This window comes from Chiloscyllium plagiosum, unplaced genomic scaffold (assembly GCF_037043375.1).
Source record: "Chiloscyllium plagiosum isolate Xiang-an unplaced genomic scaffold, Cpla_swu_hap1 HiC_scaffold_37, whole genome shotgun sequence".
NCBI lineage: Eukaryota > Metazoa > Chordata > Chondrichthyes > Orectolobiformes > Hemiscylliidae > Chiloscyllium > Chiloscyllium plagiosum.
Window position 1 is genome coordinate 77,636,420 of NW_028270175.1, and position 26,282 is coordinate 77,662,701.

Genomic DNA, 26,282 nt, shown 5'->3' on the forward strand with positions numbered 1-26,282 from the left:
CTCTCTCTGTACAGCTCTCTCTGCCCCCGCTGCCGCCCCTCTCTCTCTGTCCCCCCCTCTCTCTCTGTCACCCCCTCTCTCTCTCCCCCCGTCTCTCTGTCCCCCTCTCTCTGTACAGCTCTCTCTGCCCCCTCTGCCGCCCCTCTCTCTGTGACCGCCAATCTCTCTGCACCACCCCCACCCCACCGTCTCTCCCGCTCTCTGTCCCCCTCTCTCGGTCCCCCTCTCTCTCTGCCCCTCCTTCTCTCTGTCCCCACGCTCTCAGTACGCCCCATCTGTCACCCTCTCTCATTCCCCCTCTTGATGCTCCCTCTCCGTCCCCCTGCCCCCCCACTACGCCCCCGTCTCTCTGTCTCCTCTCTCTCACTGTCCCGACTCTCTCTGTTCCCCCTTTCTCTATCCCCCCTCTCTCTGTACCTCCTCTCTCTGTCCTCCCTCTCTCGCTGTCCGCCTCTCTCTCTCCCCCCTCTTCCTCTGTCCCCCTCTCTCTGTCCCCTCACTCTGTCCCCCTCTCTCTGTCCCGCTCTCTGTCCCCCTCTCTCTCTGTCCTCCTCTCTCTCTGTCACCCCTCTCTCTTCCCCCTCTGCCCCCTCTCTCTGGCCCCCTCTCCCTCTGTTCCCTCCTCTCTCAGTCCCCCACTCTCTCTGTCCCCACACTCTCTGTCTGCCTGCTCTGTCCCCCTCTCTCTTCCCCCTCTTTCTTTCCACCCTCTCTCTGTCCCCCTCTTTCTGTCCACCCCTCTCACTGTACACTCCTCTCCCTCTGTCCTCACCTCTCTGTCCACCCCCTCTCTCTGTCCCCACTCTCTCACTTTCTCCGCTCTCTCTGTCCCCCCCACTCCCTGTCCCCCCGCTCTGTCGCCCTCTGTCTGTCCCCACTCTCTCTGTCACCTTCCTCTCTGTCCCCATTCTCCCTGTCCACCCTTCTCTCTGTACCTTCCTCTCAGTCTGTCCCCATCTCTCTGTCCACCCCCTCTCTCTGTCACCACCCTCTCTCTGTCCCCTATCTCTGTCGCCCCTCTCTCTGCCCCCCTCTCTGTACCCCCTGTTCTGTCACCCACCTCTCTCTCCCCACTCTCTCTGTCACCTTCTCACTCTGCCCCTTCCTCTCCCTCTGTCCCCATCTTTCTGTCCACCCCTCTCTCTCTGTCCGCCTCTCTCTGTCCCCCTCTTTCTCTGTCCCTCCCACTCTCTGTCCACACTCTTTGTACGCCCCCTCTGTCCCCCTGTCTCTTTCGCCCTTCTTTCTTTCCACCCTCTCTCTCTCCACCACTCTCTGTGTCCCCCCTCTCTCTGTACACCCTCTCTGTCCGTTCCCCTCTTTCTGTCCCCTCTTCTCTATCCCTCCTCTCTGTCCCCTCTCTCTCTCCGTTCCCCTCTCTCTATCGCCCCTCTCTCTATCCCCCTCTCTCTATCCCCCTCTCTCTATCCCCCTCTCTGTCCCCCCTCTCTCTGCCCCCATCCCCCCTCACTATACCACCTTTCTCTGTCACCCCTCTCTCTTCCCCCTCTGCCCCCCACTGATCCCCTCTCCCTCTGTTCCCTCCTCTTTCTGTCCCCCTTTCTCTGTCCCCCCGTCCTCCCGCTCTCCGCCCCCCTCTCTCTGTCCCCCCTCTCTGTCCCCCTCTCTCTCTGTCCTCCTCTCTCTCTCTGTCACCCCTCTCTCTTCCCCCCTACCCCCCATCGCTGACCCCTCTTCCTCGGTTCACTCCTCTCTCAGTCCCCCTCTTTCTCTGTCCCCCTCTCTCAGTCCCCGTCTCTCACTGTCCCCCCTCTCTCTCTGCCCACCCCCACTCTGTGTCCCCTCTTCCTCTGTCCCCCTCTCTCTCTGTCCTTCCTTCTCTCTGCCCCCCGCTCTGTTTGCCCCCTCTGTACCTCTCTCTCTGCTCCCCCGTCCCCCCTCACTCTGTCACCCCAACTCTCTTCCTCCCCCTCTCTGACACCCCCCTCTCTGTCCCCTCCCTCTCTCTGTACCACTCTCTCTGCCCCTCTCTCTGCACCCCCCTTGTTCACCCCTCTCTGTATCCCCCTCTCTCTGTCCCCTCTCTCTGTCCCCCACTCTGTCCCCCTCTCTCTGTAACCCCCTCTCCATTTCCCTCTCTCTGTCCCCCTCTCTCTGTCCCCCTCTCCGTTCCCTTCTCTCTGTCCCCCTCTTACTGTCCCCCTTCTCTCCGTTCCCCTCTCTGTGCACCCCGCTCTCACCGTTCCCCTCTGTCCACCCCTCTCTCTCTGTCCCCCCACTCACTATCCGCCTCTCTCTGTCCACACTCACTCTCTCCCCCCTCTCTTAAACCCCCTCTCTCCCCATCTCTCCCCTACCTCTCTCCCGCCACTCTCTTGTCCCCCCCTCTCTCTCTGTCCCCTCCCTCTCTGACCGGGCCCTCTCTGTACCCTCCCTCTCTGACCGTCCCCGTCTCTGTCCCACCCTGTCTGTCCCACCCTCTCTCTGTCCCACCCTCTCTCTGTCGCCACTCTCTCTGTCCACCCCCCTCTCTCTGTCCCCACTCTCTCTGTCCCCCTATCTCTGCCCCCCTCTCTCTTTCCCCCCTCTCTGTACCCCCTCTCTCTTCCCCATCTCTCTACGCCCTCTCTCCCCCCTATCACTCCATCCTCTCTCTTCCCCATTCTCTTGTCCCCCTCTCTGTCTGTCACCCCTCTCTCTCAGACCCCTCTCTCTGACCAAGCCCTCTCTCACCCCCTCTCTCTGACCCCTCTCACTATATCCCCCTCTCTCTTTGTCCCCCTCTCTCTCTCTGACCGCCCCCTCTCTGTTCACCTCCTCTCTGCCCCCTCTCTCTGTCCCTCTCTTTATCTGTCCCTCCATCTTTCTGTCACCATTCTCTCTATCCGCCCGCTCTGTCCCCCTCTCTCTTTCCCCCCTCTTTCTTTCCAACCTCTCTCTGTCCCCCTCTTTCTGTCCACCACTCTCTCTGTACCCTCCTCTCCCTCTGTCCCCATCTCTCTGTCCACCCCGTCTCTCTGTCCCCCATCTCTCTCTTTCGCCCCTCTCTCTGGCACCACCTCTCTCTGTCCACACTCCCTCTCTCTGTCACCCTCTCTCTGACCCCCTCTCTCTCTGTCACCCCTCTCTCTTCCCCCTCTGACCTCCTCTGACTCCCTCTCTCTTTCCCCCTTCTTTCTTTCCACCCTCTCTCTGTCCCCTCTTAATGTCCACCCCTCTCTGTGTCGCCCCTCTCTCTGTACCCCCTCTCTGTCCGTCCCCTCTTTCTGTCCCCTCTTCTCTATCCCTCCTCTCTGTCCCCCTCTCTCTCCGTTCCCCTCTCTCTGTCCCCCCGCTCTCTATCCCCCTCTCTCTCTCCCCCTCTCTGTCCCCCCTCTCTCTGTCCCCCCTCTCTCTATCCCCCCTCTCTGTACCACCTCTCTCTGTCACCCCTCTCTCTTCCCCCTCTGCCCCCCACTGACACCCTCTCCCTCTGTTCCCTCCTCTCTCTGTCCCCCTCTCTCTGTCCCCCCCGTCCTCCCGCTCTCCACCCCCCTCTCTCTGTCCCCCTTCTCTGTCCCCCTTCTCTGTCCCCACTCTTTCTGTCCCCCACTCTCTGCACCCCCTCTCTCTCTGTCCCCACTCTCTCTGTCCCTCCCTCTCTCTCTGTCCCCCTCTCTGTGTAAACCTCTCTCTGCCCCCCCCCCCGCCGCCCTCTCTCTGTGAACCCCACTCTCTCTGCCTCCCACCCCGTCTCTCCCCTCTCTGTCCCCCTCTCTCGGTCCCCCTCTCTCTCTGTCCCTTCTTCTCTCTGTCACCCCGCTCTCAGTCGGTCCACTCTGTCCCCCTCTCTCATTCTCCCCCGCTGTCCCCCCTCATCTGTCCCCCTCACTCTGACCCCCTCTCTTTGTCCCTTCTCTCTGTCCCCCCTCTCTGTCCTTCTCTCTCTGTCCCCTCCCTCTCTCTGTCCCCCTCTCTCTCTGCCCCCTCTCTCTGTGTCCCCTCTTCCTCTGTCCCCCACTCTTTCTATCCTTTCTTCTCTCAGCCCCCCGCTCTCAGTCTGCCCCCTCTGTACCACTCTCTCTGCTCCCCCTGTCCCCCCACACTCTGTCACCCCATCTCTCTTCCTCCCCCTCTCTGACACCCCCCTCTCTGTCCACTCCCTCTCTCTATCCCCCTCTCTCTGCCCCCCTCTCTCTGCCCCCCTTGTTCCCCCTCTGTATTCCCCTCTCTCTGTCCCCTCTCTCTGTCCCCCAATCTGTCCCCCTCTCTCTGCGAACCCCACTCTCTCTGCCTCCCACCCCGTCTCTCCCCTCTCTGTCCCCCTCTCTCAGTCCTCCGCTCTCTCTGCCCCTCCTTCTCTCTGTCACCCCGCTCTCAATCCGCCCACTCTGTCCCCCTCTCTCATTTCCCCCTCTCTCATTCCCCCCTCTCTGTCCCCCATCTCTGTCCCCCTGCCCCCTCTACTGCGCCCCCGTCTCTCTGTCTCCCCTCTCTCACTGTCCCCACTCTCTCTGTCCCCTCTCTCTGTGTCTCTCCTTCTCCCTGTTCCCCCCTCTGTCACCCCTCTCTCTGTCACCCCTCTCTCCGTCCCCCCTCTCTCTGTCCCCCCCTCTGTCCCCACACTCTGTCCCCTTCTCTCTCTACCACCTCTCTCTGTCCTCCCTCTTCCTCTGTCCCCCCTCTTCCACTGTCCCCCTCTCGCTCTGTCCCCCCTGTCTGTCCCCATCTCTCGCCGTCCTCCTCTCTCTCTGTCACCCCTCTCTCTTCCCCCTCTGACCTCCTCTGACTCCCTCTCTCTTTCCCCCTTCTTTCTTTCCACCCTCTCTCTGTCCCCTCTTAATGTCCACCCCTCTCTGTGTCGCCCCTCTCTCTGTACCCCCTCTCTGTCCGTCCCCTCTTTCTGTCCCCTCTTCTCTATCCCTCCTCTCTGTCCCCCTCTCTCTCCGTTCCCCTCTCTCTGTCCCCCCGCTCTCTATCCCCCTCTCTCTCTCCCCCTCTCTGTCCCCCCTCTCTCTGTCCCCCCTCTCTCTATCCCCCCTCTCTGTACCACCTCTCTCTGTCACCCCTCTCTCTTCCCCCTCTGCCCCCCACTGACACCCTCTCCCTCTGTTCCCTCCTCTCTCTGTCCCCCTCTCTCTGTCCCCCCCGTCCTCCCGCTCTCCACCCCCCTCTCTCTGTCCCCCTTCTCTGTCCCCCTTCTCTGTCCCCACTCTTTCTGTCCCCCACTCTCTGCACCCCCTCTCTCTCTGTCCCCACTCTCTCTGTCCCTCCCTCTCTCTCTGTCCCCCTCTCTGTGTAAACCTCTCTCTGCCCCCCCCCCCCCCGCCGCCCTCTCTCTGTGAACCCCACTCTCTCTGCCTCCCACCCCGTCTCTCCCCTCTCTGTCCCCCTCTCTCGGTCCCCCTCTCTCTCTGTCCCTTCTTCTCTCTGTCACCCCGCTCTCAGTCGGTCCACTCTGTCCCCCTCTCTCATTCTCCCCCGCTGTCCCCCCTCATCTGTCCCCCTCACTCTGACCCCCTCTCTTTGTCCCTTCTCTCTGTCCCCCCTCTCTGTCCTTCTCTCTCTGTCCCCTCCCTCTCTCTGTCCCCCTCTCTCTCTGCCCCCTCTCTCTGTGTCCCCTCTTCCTCTGTCCCCCACTCTTTCTATCCTTTCTTCTCTCAGCCCCCCGCTCTCAGTCTGCCCCCTCTGTACCACTCTCTCTGCTCCCCCTGTCCCCCCACACTCTGTCACCCCATCTCTCTTCCTCCCCCTCTCTGACACCCCCCTCTCTGTCCACTCCCTCTCTCTATCCCCCTCTCTCTGCCCCCCTCTCTCTGCCCCCCTTGTTCCCCCTCTGTATTCCCCTCTCTCTGTCCCCTCTCTCTGTCCCCCAATCTGTCCCCCTCTCTCTGCGAACCCCACTCTCTCTGCCTCCCACCCCCGTCTCTCCCCTCTCTGTCCCCCTCTCTCAGTCCTCCGCTCTCTCTGCCCCTCCTTCTCTCTGTCACCCCGCTCTCAATCCGCCCACTCTGTCCCCCTCTCTCATTTCCCCCTCTCTCATTCCCCCCTCTCTGTCCCCCATCTCTGTCCCCCTGCCCCCTCTACTGCGCCCCCGTCTCTCTGTCTCCCCTCTCTCACTGTCCCCACTCTCTCTGTCCCCTCTCTCTGTGTCTCTCCTTCTCCCTGTTCCCCCCTCTGTCACCCCTCTCTCTGTCACCCCTCTCTCCGTCCCCCCTCTCTCTGTCCCCCCCTCTGTCCCCCCACTCTGTCCCCTTCTCTCTCTACCACCTCTCTCTGTCCTCCCTCTTCCTCTGTCCCCCCTCTTCCACTGTCCCCCTCTCGCTCTGTCCCCCCTGTCTGTCCCCATCTCTCGCCGTCCTCCTCTCTCTCTGTCACCCCTCTCTCTTCCCCCTCTGGCCCCCTCGCTGACCCCTCTTCCTCTGTTCCCTCCTCTCTGATCCCCCTCTTTCTCTGTCCCCCTCTCTCAGTCCCCGTCTCTCACTGCCCCCCTCTCTCTCAGCCCCCCTCTCTCTGTGCCCCCTCATCCTCTGTCCCCCTCTCTCTCTGTCCTTCCTTCTCTCTGCCCCCCGCTCTCAGTTTGCCCCCTCTGTACCTCTCTCTCTGCTCCCCCTGTCCCCACTCTCTCGGTCACCCTCTCTCTGACCCCCTCTCTCTGTGTCACCCCTCTCTCTTCCCCACTGCCCCCCCTCTGACTCTCTCTCCCTCTGTTCCCTCCTCTCTCTGTATTTCTTTCTCTGACCCCTCTCTCTCTCTGTCCCCCCGCTCTGTCCCCTCTCTCTGTCCCCCTATCTCTCTGTCCTCTCTCTCTCTCTGTCCCCCCTCTCTCTCTGTCCCCCCTCTCTCTGTCCCCCCCTCTCTCTCTGTCCCCCCTCTCTCTCTGTCCCCCCCTCTCTCTCTCCACCCTGTCTCTCTGTCCCCCCCCTGTACAGCTCTCTCTGCCCGCTCTGCCGCCCCTCTCTCTGTGACCCCCAATCTCTCTGCACCACCCCCCCCCCCACCCCACCGTCTCTCCCGCTCTCTCTCCCCCTCTCTCGGTCCCCCTCTCTCTCTGCCCCTCCTTCTCTCTGTATCCCCGCTCTCAGTACACGCCATCTGTCACCCTCTCTCATTCCCCCTCTTGGTGCTCCCTCTCCGTCCCCCTGCACCCCCACTACGCCCCCGTCTCTCTGTCTCCCCTCTCTCACTGTCCCAACTCTCTCTGTTCCCCCTCTCTCTAGCCCCCCTCTATCTGTACCAACTCTCTCTGTCCTCCCTCTCTCTGTCCGCCTCTCTCTCTCCCCCTCTTCCTCTGTCCCCCTCTCTCTGTCCCCTCACTCTGACCCCCTCTTCGTCTGTCCCCCTCTCTCTCTTCCCGCTCTCTGTCCCCCTCTCTCTCTGTCCTCCTCTCTCTCTGTCCCCCCTCTCTCTTCCCCCTTTGCCTCCTCTCTCTGGCCCCCTCTCCCTCTGTTCCCTCCTCTCTCAGTCCCCCACTCTCTCTGTCCCCACTCTCTCTGTCTGCCCGCTCTGTCCCCCTCTCTCTTCCCCCTCTTTCTTTCCACCCTCTCTCTGTCCCCCTCTTTCTGTCCACCCCTCTCTCTGTACCCTCCTCTCCTTCTGTCCCCACCTCTCTGTCCACCCCCTCTCTCTGTCCCCACACTCTCACTTTCTCCCCTCTCTCTGCCCCCCCACTCTCTGTCCACCCGCTCTGTCGCCCTCTGTCTGTCCCCACTCTCTCTGTCACCCTCCTCTCTGTCCCCATTCTCTCTGTCCACCCTTCTCTCTGTACCTTCCTCTCAGTCTGTCCCCATCTCTCTGTCCACCCCCTCTCTCAGTCCCCACCCTCTCTCTGTCCCCTATCTCTGTCCCCACTCTCTCTGTCCCCCCACTCTGTACCCCCTGCTCTGTCATCCTCCTCTCTGTTCCCACTCTCTCTGTCACCTTCTCATTCTGACCCTTCTTCTCCCTCTGTCCCCATCTTTCTGTCCACCCCTCTCTCTCTGTCCGCCTCTCTCTGTCCCCCTCTTTCTCTGTCCCTCCCTCTCTCTGTCCACACTCTCTGTACGCCCCCTCTGTCCCCCTCTCTCTTTCCCCCTTCTTTCTTTCCACACTCTCTCTGTCCACCCCTTTCTGTGTCCCCCCTCTCTCTGCACCCCCTCTCTGTCCGTTCCCCTCTTTCTGTCCCCTCTTCTCTATCCCTCCTCTCTGTCCCCTCTCTCTCTCCGTTCCCCTCTCTCTGTCGCCCCTCTCTCTATCCCCCTCTCTGTCCCCCCTCTCTCTGCCCCCTCTCTCTATCCCCCACTCGCTGTACCACCTTTCTCTGTCACCCCTCTCTCTTCCCCCTCTGCCCCCCACTGACCCCCTCTCCCTCTGTTCCCTCCTCTCTCGGTCCCCCTCTCTCTCTGCCCCTCGTTCTCTCTGTCACCCGCTCTCAGTCCGCCCACTCTGTCCCCCTCTCTCATTCCCCCCTCTCTCATTCCCCCCTCTCTGTGCCCCCATCACTGTCCCCCTGCCCCCTCCACTGCGCCCCCGTCTCTCTGCCTCCCCTCTCTCACTGTCCCCCCTCTCTGTCCCCTTCTCTCTCTACCACCTCTCTCTGTCCTCCCTCTCTCTCTGTCCGCCCTCTCTGTCCCCCCTCTTCCTCTGTCCCCCCTCTTCCACTGTCCCCCTCTCGCTCTGTCCCCCCTCTCTGTCCCCCCTCTCTCTGTCCCCCCTCTCTCTGCCCCCCCTCTGTTCCCCCTCTCTGTCCCCTTCTCTCTCTACCACCTCTCTCTGTCCTCCCTCTCTCTCTGTCCGCCCTCTCTGATCCCCCTCTTCCTCTGTCCCCCCTCTTCCACTGTCCTCCTCTCGCTCTGTCCCCCCTCTCTGTCCCCCTCTCTCTCTGTCCTCCTCTCTCTCTGTCACCCCTCTCTCTTCCCCCTCTGCCCCCCTCGCTGACCCCTCTTCCTCTGTTCCCTCCTCTCTCAGTCCCCCTCTTTCTCTGTCCCCCTCTCTCAGTCCCCGTCTCTCACTGTCCCCCCTCTCTCTCTGCCCCCCTCTCTCTGTATCCCCTCTTCCTCTGTCCCCCTCTCTCTCTGTCTTTCCCTCTCTTTGCCCCCTCTGTACCTCTCTCTCTGCTCCCCCGTCCCCCCTCACTCTGTCACCCCATCTCTCTTCCTCCCCCTCTCTGACACCCCACTCTCTGTCCCCTCCCTCTCTCTGTTCCCCTCTCTCTGCCCCCCTCTCTCTTCACCCCCTTGTTCCCCCCTCTCTGTATCCCCCTCTCTCTCTGTCCCTCCTTCTCTCTGTCACCCCGCTCTCAGTCCGCCCACTCTGTCCCCCTCTCTCATTCCCCCCTCTCTGTCCCCCTTCCCCCTCTACTGTGCCCCCGTCTCTCTGCGTCCCCTCTCTCACTGTCCCCACTCTCTCTGTCCCCTCTCTCTCTGTCCCTCCTTCTCCCTGTACCCCCCTCTGTCACCCCTCTCCTGCCCCCCTCCCTGGCCCCCCTCTCTCTGCCCCCCCTCTGTCCCCCCTCTCTGTCCCCTTCTCTCTCTGCCATCTTTCTCTGTCCTCCCTCTCTCTCTGTCCGCCCTCTCTGTCCCCCCTCTTCCTCTGTCCCCCCCTTCCTCTGTCCCCCTCTCGCTTTGTCCCCCTCTCTGTCCCCCTCTCTCTCTGTCCTCCTCTCTCTCTGTCACCCCTCTCTCTTCCCCCTCTGCCCCCCCTCGCTGACCCCCTCTTCCTCTGTTCCCTCCTCTCTCAGTCCCCCTCCCTCTCTGTCCCCTTCTCTCAGTCACCCTCTCTCTCTATCCCCCTCTCTCTCTGCCCCCTCTCTCTGTGACCCCTCTTCCTCTGTCCCCCTCTCTTTCTGTCCTTCCTTCTCTCTGCCCCCCGCTCTCAGTCTGCCCCTTCTGTGCCACTTTCTCTGCTCCCCCTGTCATCCCTCACTCTTCACCCCATCTCTCTTCCTCCCCCTCACTGACACTCCCCTCTCTGTCCCCTCCCTCTCTCTGTCCCCCTCTCTCTGCCCCCCTCTCTCTGCGCCCCCATTGTTGCCCCCTCTCTGTATCCCCCTCTCTCTGTCCCCTCTCTCTGTCCCCCACTCTGTCGCCCTCTCGCTGTCCCCCTCTCTCTCTGTCCCCCGTCCCCACTCTCTCTGTCCCCCCTCTCTGTTCCCCCCTCTCTGTCCCCATCTCTATGTCGCCCCTGTACTCCTCTCCCTGCCCCCCCACTCTATACCCCTCTTTTTCTGTCGCCACTGTCTCTTTCCCCCCTCTCCCCGCTCTGTGTTCCTGTCTGTCCCCCTTCTCTGTCCCGCCACTCTCTCTCCACCCCTCTCGCTCTGTCTCCCCTCTCTGTCCCCCTCTCTCTCTGCCCCCTCTCTCTGTGCCCCCTCTTCCTCTGTCCCCTTCTCTTTCTGTCCTTCCTTCTCTCTGCCCCCCGCTCTCAGTCTGCCCCCTCTGTGTCACTTTCTCTGCTCCCCCTGTCACCCCTCACTCTTCACCCCATCTCTCTTCCTCCCCCTCACTGACACTCCCCTCTCTGTCACCTCCCTCTCTCTGTCCCCTCTCTCTGCCCCCCTCTCTCTGCGCCCCCATTGTTCCCCCCCTCTGTATCCCCCTCTCTCTGTCCCCTCTCTCTGTCCCCCACTCTGTCCCCCTCTCTCTGTACCCCCTCTGTCTCCATTTCCCTCTCTCTGTCCCCCTCTCTCTGTCCCCCCCACTCCGTTCCCCTCTCTCTGTCCCCCTCTTTCTGTCCCCCTTCTCTCCGTTCCCCTCTCTGTGTCCCCTTCTCTCACCGTTCCCCTCTCTTTGTCCCCCCTGTCTCTCTGTCCCCCCTGACTCCCCTGACCCCCACTCTCCGTTCCCCTCTCTCTGTCCTCTCTCTGTCTGTTCCCCTCTCTCTGTACCCCCCTCTGCCCCCCCTCTGTCCCCCCTCTCTCTCTCCGTTCCTCTCTCTCTGTCCCCCTCTCTCTGTGCCCCCCTCTCTGTCCCCCTCTCTCTATCGCCCTCTCTCTATCCTCTTCTCTCTGCCCCCCCTGTCCCCCTCTCTCTCCGTTCCCCTCTCTCTGTCCCCCCTCTTTCTATCCCCCTTCTCTCCGCCCCCCATCCCCCTCTCTCTGACCCCCCACGCCTGTCTCTGTCCCTCTCTCACATTCCCCCCTCTCTCAATCCCCCCTGTCTCCCCTGCCCCCCTCGTTTTACCCAACTCTCTGTCCCCTTCTCTCTGTCCCTCTCTCTCTGTACCCCTCTCTCCCTGTCACCCCTCTGTCTGTCCCCCTCTCTCTGTACCCTCCTCTCCCTCTGTCTCCATCTCTCTGTCCACCCCTCTCTCTCTGTCCCCCACTCACTATCCCCCTCTCTCTGTCCACACTCTCTCTCTTCCCCCTCTCTTTACCCCCCCATCTCTCCCCTACCTCTCTCCCGCCACTCTCTTGTCCACCTCTCTTTCTGTCCCCTCCCTCTCTGACCGCCCTGCTCTCTGTCCCGTCCCTCTCTGACCGCCCCCCTCTCAGTCCCCCTCTCTCTGTCCCACCCTCTCTCTGCCCCCATTCTCTCTGTCCGTCCCCTCTGTCTCCCTCTGTCTTTCCTCCTCTTTCTTTCCCACGCTCTCTCTGCCCCCTTCTTTCTGTCCCCCTCTCTCTGCCCCTCTCTATGTCCCCCTCTCTCTGTCCTCCGTTCTCTGTCCTCTCCCTCCTTCTCTGCCCCTCTCTCTCTCTGCCCCTCTCTCTCTGCCCCTCTCTCTCTGCGCCCCCTCTGTCCCCCTCTCTCTCTCCCCCTCTCTCTGAACCCCTCTCTTTGTCCCCTCTCTCTCTATCCCCCCTCTCTGCTCCCCCCTCTCTGTCCCCCTCTCTCTGCGCCCCCCCCACTCTGTACCCCACTTTTTCTGTCCCCACTGTCTCTTCCCCCCCCTCTCCCCGCTCTGTGTTGCTGTCTGTCCCCCTTCTCTGTCCGGCCACTGTCTCTCCACTCCTCTCTCTCGCCCCCCCCCACTGTCTCTGCCCCCCTCTCTCTCTGTCACTCTCTCTCTCTGTCCCCTCTCTCTGTGTCCCCCTCTCTCTGTCCCCCTCTCTTTCTGTCCTCCTCTCACTGTCCACCTCTCTGCGTCCCCCCTATCTTTGTTTCCCCTCTCTCTGCCCCCTCTCTCTGTCCCCCTCTCTCTGTCCCCACACGCTCTCTGTGCCCCCTCTCTCGGTGTTCCCCTCTCACTCCCTCCTCTCTGTGTCCCCCCGTCCCCCCTCTGTCCCCCACTCTCTCCATCCCCAGTCTCTGTCGCCTCTCTCTGTCTCCAACTCTCTGTCCCCCTCTCTCTGTTCTCCACTCTCTGCCTCCCCCTCTCTGTCCCCCTCTCTCTGTTTTGTCTCTCAGTCCCCCTCTCTCTGTCCCCCCTCTCTCCCGTTCTCTCTGTCCCCATCTCTCTGGCCCCCTTTCTCTCTGTCCCCCCTTTCTCTCTGTCCCTCTCTCTCTGTCCCCCTCTCTCTGTGCCCCTCTCTCTCTGTCCCCCTTTCTCTGTCCCCCTCTCTCTGTTCCCTCTCTCCGTTCCCCTCTCTCTCCCGTTCTCTCTGTCCCCATCTCTCTGTCCCCATCTTTCTGTCCCCATCTCTCTGTCCCCATCTCTCTGTCCCCTCTCTCTGTCCCCCCTTTCTCTCTGTACCTCTCTCTCTGTCCCCCTCTCTCTGTCCCCCTCTCTCTGTCCCCCTCTCTCTCTGTCCCCCTCTCTCTGTCCCCCTCTCTCTCTGTCCCCCTCTCTCTGTCCCCCTCCCTCTCTGTCCCCCTCTCTCTGTCCCCCTCTCTCTCTGTCCCCCTCTCTCTGTCCGCCACTCTCTGACCCCTCTCTCGTTATGTCCTCCCCTATTTCTCTCTCTCTCCCTCACCTTATCTCTCCCTTGCCCCTCTCTCTCTCTCTCTCTCTCTCTCTCTCTCTCTCTCTCCCTCTCTCCCTGCTCCTTCACTCTCTCTCCATCTTCTCTCACTCTCGATTCACCTACCTCGGTCTCTCTTTCTCCCCACCTCCCTCTGTTGCTCTCTGACTAAATTTTTGTTCCTCCTGCCCCTCCCTCCCTCTCTGACGCAGTCTGTCTCCCTGACGCGTCCCTCTCCCTCTGATCCAGAGACTGGGGAGGGGGCTAGTGGTTGGTGCTGTGGCTGCATGTGGTTGGAGGGGTGGTTGTGAGATGATAGAGAGATGTGGGAGGTGAGAGGAGGGGGACAAATGGGGTCGAGACGGAATTGCGGGAGGGAGACAGACGGCAGGAGAGAGTGAGTGCAGGGGAGGGGGAGAGGAAAGAGTGGAGGCAGGTGGAGAGAGTGGGGGAGAGGAAATGGGGAGGCCAGGTTGGAATGGGAGGGACAGAGTGAGTTAAACCCAGCTCCTGAGCTCAGGGCACGGTGCCCACCACTTCCCTGAGGACCAGGACTTCGGGCTGAGTCGGTCTCTCTCCAGCTCAGCTTCTCCAACACAAAGACACACAACAACATCGGTCACTCTCCTGCTCGGCACGCTTTAATGAACATTTGTATTGGTTACAAATGGAAGTGATGGATACAGTCAGTGGGATGGTGCCTTTTCTCACCGGCCCCTGAGTTGTGAGAAGCATTGAAATGTGTCCCTGTAACCCCCCTGGGGGATAACGATGGACAAACCAGCGCTACCCTCAGTCTGTTACCATAGCGGCAGGCTCCTCCATCGCTGAAACACTGAACTGAAATGAGAAAATCCCGGATGGATTGATTAATGAGGGAATTTGATGGATGGATGGATTTGGGTGAAGGGATATTTCAGCACATTCTTCAGCTGCTGCCTGAACTTAGTCTGGGTCACGGCATAAATCGCGGTGTTTGTGCAGCAACTGAGGAGCTGCAGCATGAAGCCCAATTCCCGCACAAAGTAATGGAGATACACAGACTGATAACCAATCGACCACATCCGGTACCATATAGAATACAGCATGATCGTTGACCACAACAGGATGCAATTGGCCGAGAACACAAACAGTAAAACGATGGATTTTTTTCGGTTTCTCATTTCTGTGTCAGACTGAGCGTCCCCTTTGGTGTGAGCGCGGAGTCTCCTGCGGGCTCTGCTGGTCACTACAATGTGTCTGACGGTGAGAACATTGAGCAGCAGAATCAGGAGAAATGGGACACACGGGGTTAGAATGTAGTGGAGGGACTCGATTGTGACCCAGACAGTGGAGGATACAACAGCGTCTGTTACACCACAAAACCAGGGGGCGTTCCCCAGCTTATACCGAGCCGTGAGCATAAAATACCAGAAAATGTTCTTTAAACAGCTCAGCACAGTCACTGCTCCCAGAACCACAGCCGCCGGTTTCTCACTGCAATATTTACTTTTCAGCTTCTGGCAACAAATGGCCACAAACCGATCAAAGGTGAAAGTGACGGTGAACCAGACAGAGCAGTCAGTGGCTGTATAAAGCAGGACGGCATGGATATTACACACGGGGACGGAGTACCACAGGAAATAAAACTGTTCCCGATAAACAATGGGAATGTGTCTCAGGATCAGGTCGAGGATAATGACCAGGAGATCCGCCGCTGCCATGGCCCCCAGGTAACGTCTGACACATGGAGACAATCCACAATCTTTATAAAGCAGGACGTAGATGGTCACTACGTTAACTGTGAGGAAGGAAAACAAACCTATTATCCATCAGCCTGGAAGCAAAGGGACCCGTTTGATCGGGGACCCAGTGAGATTTTCAAATGTGTCCCTGTATTCAGGCATTTATTAAAATAATTGGAGCTGGAATAACAAATGGGAAGGTCGGAATTACTGACAAAAATGTGACATAAACCACAAGAACCCTCCCTCCCCAAACACACAGAGACACATCCATAAGGACAGATGGTTTCTAGAACATTCCCACACACTCGATCACTCGAGAGCAGACACAGGTCACTCCTTCCCAGTTCCTAATACGGAGGGTGGAAACGTTGCTGTCCTGAAAGATTCTCTCCCAGTTTCCTGAAGACAAACGGAGTTTGGGAATTCCTGTATTTTGGTCTAAATTGTGGTCGATCCTGTGTCGTGAAGAAATGTGAACGCAGGGAAAACGTATTCACCCCTTTAACTGCCTGAGGGGCCTTCGGGACAGTGTCTCCTCCCTGGAACGGGATCTCTTCCCTCGGGATCTTATCGTTTGTTCACTTCACTGACGTCCGGCCGTTCACAAACAACGTCAGGGACAGAACGTTCCGGGGAGTGTCAGTTATAGAATGTCAGGGACAGAACGTTCCGGGGAATGTCAGTTATAGAACGTTGGGGACAGAACGCTCCGGGGAATGTCAGTTATAGAATGTCAGGGATGGAACATTCCGGGGAATGTCAGTTGTAGAATTTCAGGGACAGAACATGCCGGGGAACTGCTTGACCTGTCCATCACCTTTCCCCCTACCACCCCACCAACATGATGTACTGTGCATGGGCACACTGTAACATTAATGGGGTGAGAGACGGAGGGTCCAATCACAGGAATGGGAATTAAAGGCATTGCCAGATCAGCTGAAAGTGTTAGATATACCACATTCTCAATCCAACGCACAGAACCAGCCCAGAAACCATCAACCCAGAGGAGATATCTGTTCAGCGTGGAACACTGTGTAGACCAGGCCAGTGTACTGCTCAGTACAACCCAGCAATCTGTCCAGATTCATCCATTACACTGGTCAATGCAATCCAGCGATCTGTCCAGAGTGGAGTACTGTGCAGACTACAGCAGTGCATTGATCTATAAACCCGGACTAGATATCTGTCCAGCACTGTGAGCTGTGCAGACCACATCAGTGCATTGATCTATCAACCGGGACTAGATATCTGTCCAGCACTGGGAGCTGTGCAGACCACAACAGGGCACTAATGTGTGAACCTGAAACAAATATCCATCCAGCATGGAGAGCTGCACAGACCACATCATTGCATTATCTATAAACCTCAACCAGAATGACTGACCAGCACAGCGATCTGTGCAGTGATCACCCGTGCATTAATCTGTATCCCAGGATCAGTTACCCTCCAAGTGAGTAGGACTGTGTACACCACCCCAATGCAGTGATCTGCAACCCAGGAGCAGTTACCCTCCCAGCAGGTAGGACTGTGTACACAATCCCAGTGCATTGACCTGTAACCCAGGAGCAGCTACCCTCCCAGCATGTAGGATGTTGTAACCAACCCCAGTGCATTGATCTGTAAACCAGGACCAGTTACCCTTGCAGCATGTAGGACTGTGTACCCTACCCCAGTGCATTGATCTGTAATCCAGGAGCAGTTACCCTCCCAGCATGTAGGATGTTGTACCCAACCCCAGTGCATTGATCTGTAAACCAGGAGCAGTTACCCTCGCAGCATGTAGGACTGTGTACACCACTCGAGTGCATTGATCTGCAACCCAGGAGCACTTACATTCTCAGCATGTAAGACTGTGTACATCACCCCATTGCATTGATCTGTAAACCAGGAGCAGTTAGCCTCCCAGCATGTAGGACGTTGCACCCGACCACAGTACAATTATCACTAAACCTGGAGCAGTTACCCTCGCAGCATGTAAGACAATGTAGCCTACCCCAGTGCATTGATCTGGAAACCAGGAGCAGTTACACTCCCAGCGTGTAGGACTGTGTACACCACCCCACTGCATTAGTCTATAACCAGGAGCAATTACACTCCCAGCATGTAGGACTGTGTACACCACCACAGTGCATTGATCTGTAAACTAGGAACAGTTACACTCCCAGAATGTAGGACTGTGTACCCCACCCCAGAGCATTAGTCTGTAAACCAGGAACAGTTACACTCACAGCATGTCGGACTGTGTACACCACCCCAGTGCATTGATCTGTAAACTAGGAGCAGTTACCCTCCCAGCATGTAGGACTGTGTACCCCAACCCAGTGCATTGATCTGTAAACCAGGAGGGGTTACCCTCCCAGCTGGTAGGACTGTGTACACCACCCCAGTGCATTGATCTGTAACCCAGGAGCAGTTATCCTCCCAGCATGTAGGACTGTGTACCCCACCCCAGTGCATTGATCTGTAAACCAGGAGCAGTTACCCTCCCAGCATGTAGGACTGGGTACATCACCCCAGTGCATTGCTCAGTAACACTGTGTTAGATCACTGCCCAGTGTGGGGAAACTTGCAGCCCGGGCTGGAAGTGACAAGATGTGCAGCTCCTATCCATTTACAGCTCCATTTCTCCATTGTTGCCCTGACAAGGGGGTGCTCTGGATGTAAACATCACTGCCAGAGAGAGATGGCGGGGGAATCAGTTTAAATCTCACCACATGGGAGGGGTTTGGGAAATAGACAGAGAGGGGGAGACTGAGAGACAGTGTCCTGGAAAGATGTGATCCCAGGTTTCAGAATGCTGAAAAGTAGACACTTCGATAACATCCTGTAACATGAGCCTGTCTTCCCAGGAAAGATCGATAAAAATGATATCGATGTGAGGTCAGATGATGGAGAGTTTTGGATGAGCATTTGTTCTACAACTTTGTAAATGGAGTCCTTCATGGCTGGAGGTACACACCATCACCCAGATGCCCCTGGATATTCCGTGATCCCTGACACTGATGTCATCTTTAAAAGCCCAATGGGCAACGATTGAGCTTTCTCTGTTTGGAGCTACCCTGCACAGTTTACCCCGAGCATGGCAGATAAGGGACAATTACACCACGGTTTGTCAACAGGGGCACGGAGGTCCTGGTGGATGGGCTAGTACAGAGGGAGACCATTCTCTTCCCAGAGGGGGCGACACCACCAGACCCACCGAGCATGGTCTGAGCTCACCACCCAGCTCAGTGCAGTATCTGCAGTCTGAAGAAATGCCGCAACAATACAGGACAAGCATCAATAACCTTCCCCACTCTGTCAGGATAAGGGTCACCGTATTCTCTTTGCTCCCTCACAGTCACTGTAAATCTGTTTCAGCACCGACCCCCGAACAAGGCTCATGGTCCACCACTCTCACTGCCGCATGCTGCACCGTCTCTCTGTCTCTCTGTCTCTCTGTCTCTCTGTCTCTCTGTCTCTCTGTCTCTCTGTCTCTCTGTCTCTCTGTCTCTCTGTCTCTCTGTCTCTCTGTCTCTCTGTCTCTCTGTCTCTCTGTCTCTCTGTCTCTCTGTCTCTCTGTCTCTCTGTCTCTCTGTCTCCCCCTCCCTCCACTTCACCCCCACACTAAAAACATTGCATGGATACAACACTGTGGACTGACTCCCTCCGGACACCTCACCATGACTCCATCCCCACCTACACTAACACTAACAGCAGGACCACCCACTCCCACCCTCACTCCCTCCCCCCACTTCTCCCATTTCAGGAGAAACAGCCTGGAATAGAACAGGAAGGGCCTTTCCGGGTGGTGGGGTGCCCGATATCTGTTACCTCACCCGCTCCCTTCGCCATGTGTGGAGGACCCTGGTGCGAGCCGGAGAGGACCGGGACGCCTCGTGTGGAGATTCTGAAACATCCACGTCCCACCGACCAAGTAAGGAGCAATGTTCAGTGAAGGGCAATTCTCACTTTAAACCCACTGGCACCTCCGTTTCCCCCCGGCACAACTTAGAAGCCGTGGCCCTGTTGCCATCTCCCTTTTATGTCGAGCTGGTACAAATGGAATCCCCCCGGTCTCGGTGGGCAGGAGGGTGGGCTCACAACACATCATCACCACCACCTCCCAGGAAGGGAGCACCGAGACTCCCTCCTACACCTCCTACTGTAAACAGCTCAGATACTGAAACTAATCTCTGATAGTAACTGCCCTCCCCACTTGTCCTGACATCTTCAACAATCTGTGCTCATATACACGCAGCGCTCTCTGTTCCTGCAGCCCCCTTATCATGTCACAGCCTGCTTTAAACTGCCGTTCATTGTCTTTCCTACCAAAGTGTATCATCTCACACTGCTCTGCACTGATCCCCATCTGCCATAAACCTGAACACTATATCAACATGTGATTGTCCTGTTAGAGTTCCACACTGTCCTCCATAGACTTCAGAGTTCTTCCAGGTTCGGTGCCATCTACAAACATTGAGATTGTTATAGCGTCACAGTCCCCATGAAACAACTGAAATCCTGCCCCACGTACACGAGTGTGAGCAAGTGAAATACTGATACATTCCTATGGACAAAGTCGAATAATGACATGCTGTCAATGGAGCAACAAATGTCCTGACACACACCAGACGGAGCAAATGAAATATTGACAAACCACAGAGCAAATGAAATCCGGATAGGTCCCACTTCTCGATATTCATCAGGGTATAATGTGATGAAGTTGAAAGTGTGTACTGTACCTTTAAGAGAGATGGAATGCTGTTCTGAACTGAGCGCTTACAAGCACCTGTGATATGAGAGGATGGCAGACCCAGACACAGTATATTGCTATCGAGCTGGAGTTGGGTAATAAGCAGTTAAAAGAAAGAGGGTCCCAGAGTTGTGCATAGTTGATGTAAAATGTTCACTTTCAGAGTTAAAAAATAAATTGATGTTTTTATTTCAACAGTGGAATTTGGCAGATCTGTCCATCATATTTTAACAGTTTACAAGGCGAATTAAGCATTTCTTTATGTTACATTTAAGTTACCAGATGAGCTTCACGCGGTGTCCTCACCATTCCCTTGTGTGTATCTGTGTGTCTCTGTGTGGGTCAGGTCTGGCAGTCTTTGTGGTGCTTAAAGTGATGCAATGCCACCCTCTGCTGGCCTCCACACGCCACTGCATTGGCAGAGGGTGAAAATCAGCAGGGATTCGTTCAGAGAGGGGCAGGGAGAGGGCAGCTGCTCACAGCGCCATCCAAAATGATGTCTTATCCATGTACTGATCTAAATGTCCTTTAAACATTGTAACTGTCCCTGCTTTCACCACTTCCTCTGGAAGTTCATTCCAAACATAAGCCAGCTTCTGTCTAACATAAGTACCTCTCATGACTTTCGTAAAACTTTTTTCCTCGCACCTTCAAAATCCCTCAGTTTTGAATCCCCAGCTCTAGAGAAAAGACATCAGCCCTTCAGCTTCCATGTAACCCTCATTATTTTATAAACCTCTGTAAAGTTACTGCTTAATCTCATTCTTCAGTGAAAAAAAGTCCCAGCCGATCCAGCCTTTCCTTATAGCTCACTCCCTCCTTTCCCAGCAACATCTAGTTTAATCTCTTCTGAACCCTCTCCAGCTTAATAATATCAACGTCAGTAATATCAAAGTGAATAGTCAAGTTATTTTCTAAGGGTATGGGGAGTCCAAAACTAGAGGACATAGGCTTAAGGTGAGAGGGGAAGCATTTAAAAGTGACCTAAGGGGCAGCTTTTTCACCCAGAGGGTGGTGTGCCTATGGAAATGAGCAGGCAGGGTGACCAGACTGGACACAGTATTCCAGAATAGGTCTCACCAATGTCCTGTACAACCACAACATAACATCCCAATTCCGATACTCAAAGGTCTGTCCTATGAAGATATGTGTGTTAAACACCTTCTTAACCACACTATCTATATGAGATGCAAATTTCAAAGAATTATACCCGACGGCCTAGGTTTCTATACTACAGCACTGCCAAAGACTCTACTTTTAATTGTATAGGTCCTGCTGTTGTTTGATTTACCAAACCCAATACCTCGCATTAATCCAAACTAAACTCCATCAGCCACCCCTCAGCCCAGTGACTGATATTACTGTCACCTCCCCCTCCCCATTCAGTTTTAAAACCCCCATCCCTCTCCAGGATGCCTACACACTCCGGCCTTGATTTTCACAAAGACCCTGAGCTTGGGTTGCCTTGTATGGTTAGGGGGAGGAGGGACAGATTGCAGACACAGTCAGTGGGGAGGAGAGGCTGGGCAGTAATCAGCGGCCTGGTGTCATTTCATGGTTTTAGGAAATGGGGGGTCGCACATGAGAGTTGGGTAAGAGTGATCGGTGTTTTGGGGTCAGACGTTAAGGTCTTCGTTCATCTCTGGTGTTCAGTAATAAATATCTATTTGAGACCCTTCATTGGGCAGAGTATGGCTGCAGGATTTCTTTCCTTAATATTGCAGACTACAGATAATAGCAATTAAAGATATTTATAGTTAATTTCGATGGCACAGCACGTACACTCAATATCCTACAGTTGAGACAAATATCTTGCATTTGTTTAATAATACAAAGTGTGTTCTAATTCAGTAATGGTAACCTGATTATAATAAATCCATACCAAGTTGAAAGTGGGCACTAAAATATGACGCAAAATCTGGGGATGGTAGTGTGGTGGGTAGTGTCCCTGTCTCTGAGCCAGAGCTCTGGATTTGATTCCAATACCTGAACTTGTATGCTAGTGTTCCTAGCTCTGGGCTAGAAGGCCTGGATTCAAGTCCTGCCTGTTGCAGAGGTATGTCCCAGCATGTCAGGACAGTCTGATGAACAAACACACAGGAGAATACTGTTACAGCTTTATGGGTATTGCTGAATGATGCTAGTATCTCTACCTCCGGGCACAAAGGTCCAGGCGCAAAGCCCATAGAAGTGTCTCAGGATACATCTGAACAAACTGATTAAAATATAACATAGAAGAATACAGCGCAGTACAGGCCCTTTGGCCCTCGATGTTGCGCCGATCCAAGCCCACCTAACCTATACTAACCCACTATCCTCCATATACCTATCCAATGCCCGCTTAAATGCCCATAAAGAGGGAGAGTCCACCACTGCTACTGGCAGGGCATTCCATGAACTTACGACTCGCTGAGTGAAGAACCTATCCCTAACTTCAGTCCTATATCTACCCCCCCTTAATTTAAAGCTATGCCCCCTTGTAATACCCGACTCCATACGCGGGAAAAGGTTCACACTGTCAACCCTATCTAACCCCCTAATCATCTTGTACACCTCAATCAAGTCACCCCTAAACCTTCTTTTCTCTAATGAAAACAGCCCCAAGTGTCTCAATCTTTCCTCATACGATCTTCCTTCCATACCAGGCAACATCCTGGTAAACCTCCTCTGCACCCGTTCCAGTGCCTCCACATCCTTCCTATAGTATGGCGACCAAAACTGCACACAATATTCCAGATGCGGCCGCACCAGAGTCTTATACAACTGCATCATGACCTCAGGACTCCGGAACTCAATTCCTCTACCAATAAAAGCCAGTACGCCATATGCCTTCCTCACTGCACTATTTACCTGGGTGGCAACTTTCAGAGATCTGTGTACATGGACACCAAGATCCCTCTGCTCATCCACACTACCAAGTATCCGACCATTAGCCCAGTACCCCATCTTTTTGTTTTTCTTCCCAAAGTGAATCACCTCACACTTAGCTACATTGAATTCCATTTGCCACCTTTCTGCCCAGCTCTGCAGCTTCTCTATCCTGCTGTAACCTGCCACATCCTTCCTCACTGTCAACAACTCCTCCGACTTTCGTATCATCCGCAAACTTGCTCACCCAACCTTCTAACCCCTCTTCCAGGTCATTTATAAAAATGACAAACAGCAATGGTCCCAAAACAGATCCTTGCGGAACACCGCTAGTGACGGCACTCCATGAAGAAACTTTGCCATCAACTACTACCCTCTGTCTTCTTCCATCCAGCCAATTCCTAATCCAAACCTCCAACTCACCCTCAATGCCATAACTCCGTATTTTCTGCAGTAGCCTACCATGGGGAACCTTATCAAACGCCTTACTAAAATCCATATATACCACATCTACCGCTTTCCCCTCATCAACCTCCTTCGTCACCTTTTCAAAGAATTCAATAAGGTTTGTGAGGCACGACCTGCCCTTCACAAAACCATGCTGACTATCCTTGATCACATTATTCCTATCCAGATGTGCATAAATCCTATCCCTTACAATTCTCTCTAAGGCTTTGCCCACAACAGAAGTGAGACTCACCGGCCTATAGTTACTAGGGTTATCCCTACTCCCCTTTTTGAACAAGGGAACCACATTTGCTATCCTCCAGTCTTCTGGCACTACTCCAGTAGACAAAGAGGACATAAAAATCAAGGCCAATGGCTCTGCAATCTCCTCCCTTGCTTCCAAGAGAATCCTAGGATAAATGCCATCAGGCCCAGGGGACTTATCTATTTTCACCTTTTCCAGGATTTCCAACACCTCTTCTCTACATACCTCAAAGCTATCCATTCTACTTATTTGTGACTCAGTATTCACATCGACGACAATGCCCAGTTCCTGAGTAAATACTGAAGAAAAGTATTCATTCAGTGTCTCCCCAATCTCTTCCGCCTCCACACGCAACTTCCCACTACTATCCTTGACTGGACCTATTCCTACCCTAGTCATTCTTTTATTCCTAACATACCTATAGAAAGCCTTAGGGTTTTCCCTAATCCTACCGACTAAGAACCTTTCATGTCCCCTCCTTGCTGCGCTTAGCTCTCTCTTCAGGTCCTTCCTGGCTACCCTATAACTCTCAATCGCCCCAATTGAACCTTCACGTCTCATCTTGAGATAAGCCGCCCTCTTCCATTTATCAAGGGATTCCAATTCCTTATTAAACCACGGCTCCCTCGCACGACCCTTTCCTCCCTGCCTGACAGGTACATAATTATCAAGGACACTCAATAGTTGCTCCTTGAACAAGCTCCACATATCATTTACACTCTTGCCTTGGAGTCAACTTTTCCAAGCCACACATCCTAAGTCATGCCTCACCGCATCACAATTTCCCTGACCCCAGCTATAACTCTTGCCCTGTAGTACACACTTATCCCTCTCCATCACGAGTGTAAAAATCACCGAATTATGGTCACTATCCCCAAAGTGCTCACCTACCTCTAATTCTAACACCTGGCCTGGTTCGTTACCCAGAACCAAATCCAGTATGGCCTCACCTCTTGTTGGCCTGTCTACATATTGTGTCAGGAAACTCTCCTGCACACATTGAACAAACACTGACCCATCTAACGAACTTGAGCTATAGCTTTCCCAATCAATATCAGGAAAGTTAAAGTCCCCCATAACAACCACCCTATTACTGTCACTCATCTCCTGATTCACCTTCCCTATCCTTTCTTCAATGATTCTAGGACTATTAGGAGGCCTGTTAAAGACTCCTAACAGGGTGACCTAACCTTTCCTATTCCTAACCTCAGCCCAAACTACCTCAGATGGCAAGTCCTCATCCATCGTCCTTTCCACCACTGTAATACTATCTTTGACAAGCAATGCCACACCTCCCCCTCTTTTACCCCCACCTCTGACCCTACTAAAACATTTAAATCCTGGAACCTGCAACAGCCAATCCTGTCCCTGTTCTAGCCATGTCTCCGTAATAGCCACAACATCGAAGTCCCAGGTACCAACCCACGCTGCAAGTTCACCTACCTTATTTCGTATACTTCTTGCATTGAAGTATACACACTTCAAGCCACTTTCCTGTTTACAGGCACCCTCCTTGGAAATTGATGCCATGTTCCTAACCTCCCTACACTCCAGGCCCTGCACCCTGAAGCTACAATCTGGGTTCCCATGCCCCTGCAGAGTTAGTTTAAACCCTCCCCAAGAGCACTAACAAACCTCCCCCCAAGGCTACTGGTGCCCCTCAGGTTCAGGTGTACACCATCCTGTTTATAGAGGTCCCACCGTCCCCAGAAAGAACCCCAGTTATCCAAAAACCGGAATCCCTCCCTCCTGCACCATCCCTGTAGCCACGCATTTAAGTGTTCTCTTTCTCTATTCCTCGAATCTCTATCACGTGGCACGGGTGACAAACCAGAGACAACAACTCTGTTCGATCTAACTCTGAGCTTCCAACCTAGCTCCCTGAAAGCCTGTCTAACATCCTCGGCACTCCTCCTACCTATGTCGTTGGTGCCAATATGGACCACGACTTCGGGCTGCTCCCCCTCCCCCTCCAGGACCCGGAAAACACGATCAGAGACATCACGTACCCTTGCACCTGGGAGGCAACATACCAAACGAGACTCTCTCTCGTTCCCACAAAACCGCCTATCTGTGCCCCTAACTATCGAGTCCCCAATTACTACTGCTCTGCTCTTCTTCACCCCTCCCTTCTGAGTAACGGGGACAGGCTCCGTGCCAGAGACCTGAGCCCCGTTACTTACCCCTGGTAAGTCATCCCCCCCACAAGTATCCAAAACGGTATACTTGTTCTTGAGGGGAACGGCCGCAGGGGTTTCCCTGCACTGGCTGCTTCCTCCCAGTCCCCCTCACTGTCACCCATCTATCTGCCATCTTTGGAGTTACTACCTCCCTATAACTCTGATCTATGACCCCCTCTGCCTCCCGAATGATCCGAAGTTCATCCAACTCCAGCTCCAGTTCCCTAACACGGTCTTGGAGGAGCTGGAGATGGGTGCACTTCCTGCAAGTGTAATCGGCAGGGACGTCGATGGCATCCCTCACCTCATACATGTTGCAGGAGGAACATTGCACTGCCTTCACTGCCATCCCTCTAAAGCTAACTTTTATTTTAAAAAACTGGGTCGAAAGAATACAACAAGCAAAATTCAGCACTTACCTACTTACCACAACAGATGTTATTATTAGGTTAGAGGAGGAGGGCGGGTGGGAGGCACTACCCGTGTAGTGCCTCGGGTTCCTCTCCTTCGCGCTTTTAAAGGGGGAAAAAACCTACCCAGGTAAGCTTACACTAACTGCTTCCGGGTCTCGGCTGCCCCTCTGGTCGTCGTCACTTCCTCCTGGTGCTCCCGCTCTTTCTGTGAAGAGAGAGTGAAAGAGAAAAAAAAACACCGCTGCCCGCTACCGGTAAGCACTTTTAAAACCAAACGGTCTTACCTTCGCTGCTGCTCGCACTGGAACTGACCGACCGCTTCGAAGGGTGAGTATAAATACTCACCGCTTTCCTTCCCGGCTGCCCCTCTGGTCGTCGTCACTTCCTCCTGGTGCTCCCGCTCTTTCTGTGAAGAGAGAGTGAAAGAGAAAAAAAAACACCGCTGCCCGCTACCGGTAAGCACTTTTAAAACCAAACGGTCTTACCTTCGCTGCTGCTCGCACTGGAACTGACCGACCGCTTCGAAGGGTGAGTATAAATACTCACCGCTTTCCTTCCCGGCTGCCCCTCTGGTCGTCGTCACTTCCTCCTGGTGCTCCCGCTCTTTCTGTGAAGAGAGAGTGAAAGAGAAAAAAAAACACCGCTGCCCGCTACCGGTAAGCACTTTTAAAACCAAACGGTCTTACCTTCGCTGCTGCTCGCACTGGAACTGACCGACCGCTTCGAAGGGTGAGTATAAATACTCACCGCTTTCCTTCCCGGCTGCCCCTCTGGTCGTCGTCACTTCCTCCTGGTGCTCCCGCTCTTTCTGTGAAGAGACAAAATAACCTCTTAAAGCTGCAGCATTGTCACACTTGTCAGCACATCGAGCTGTCAAACAGGAACCCAGC

At 55.2% G+C, this 26,282-nt stretch overlaps 1 pseudogene; it reads right to left on the reverse strand.

Moving 5' to 3' along the window:
• Positions 1 to 13,626: 13,626 nt before the first annotated feature.
• The window catches only part of LOC148139847 (putative G protein-coupled receptor 139), an 86,433-nt pseudogene continuing 73,777 nt past the window's right edge, over positions 13,627 to 26,282 (reverse strand).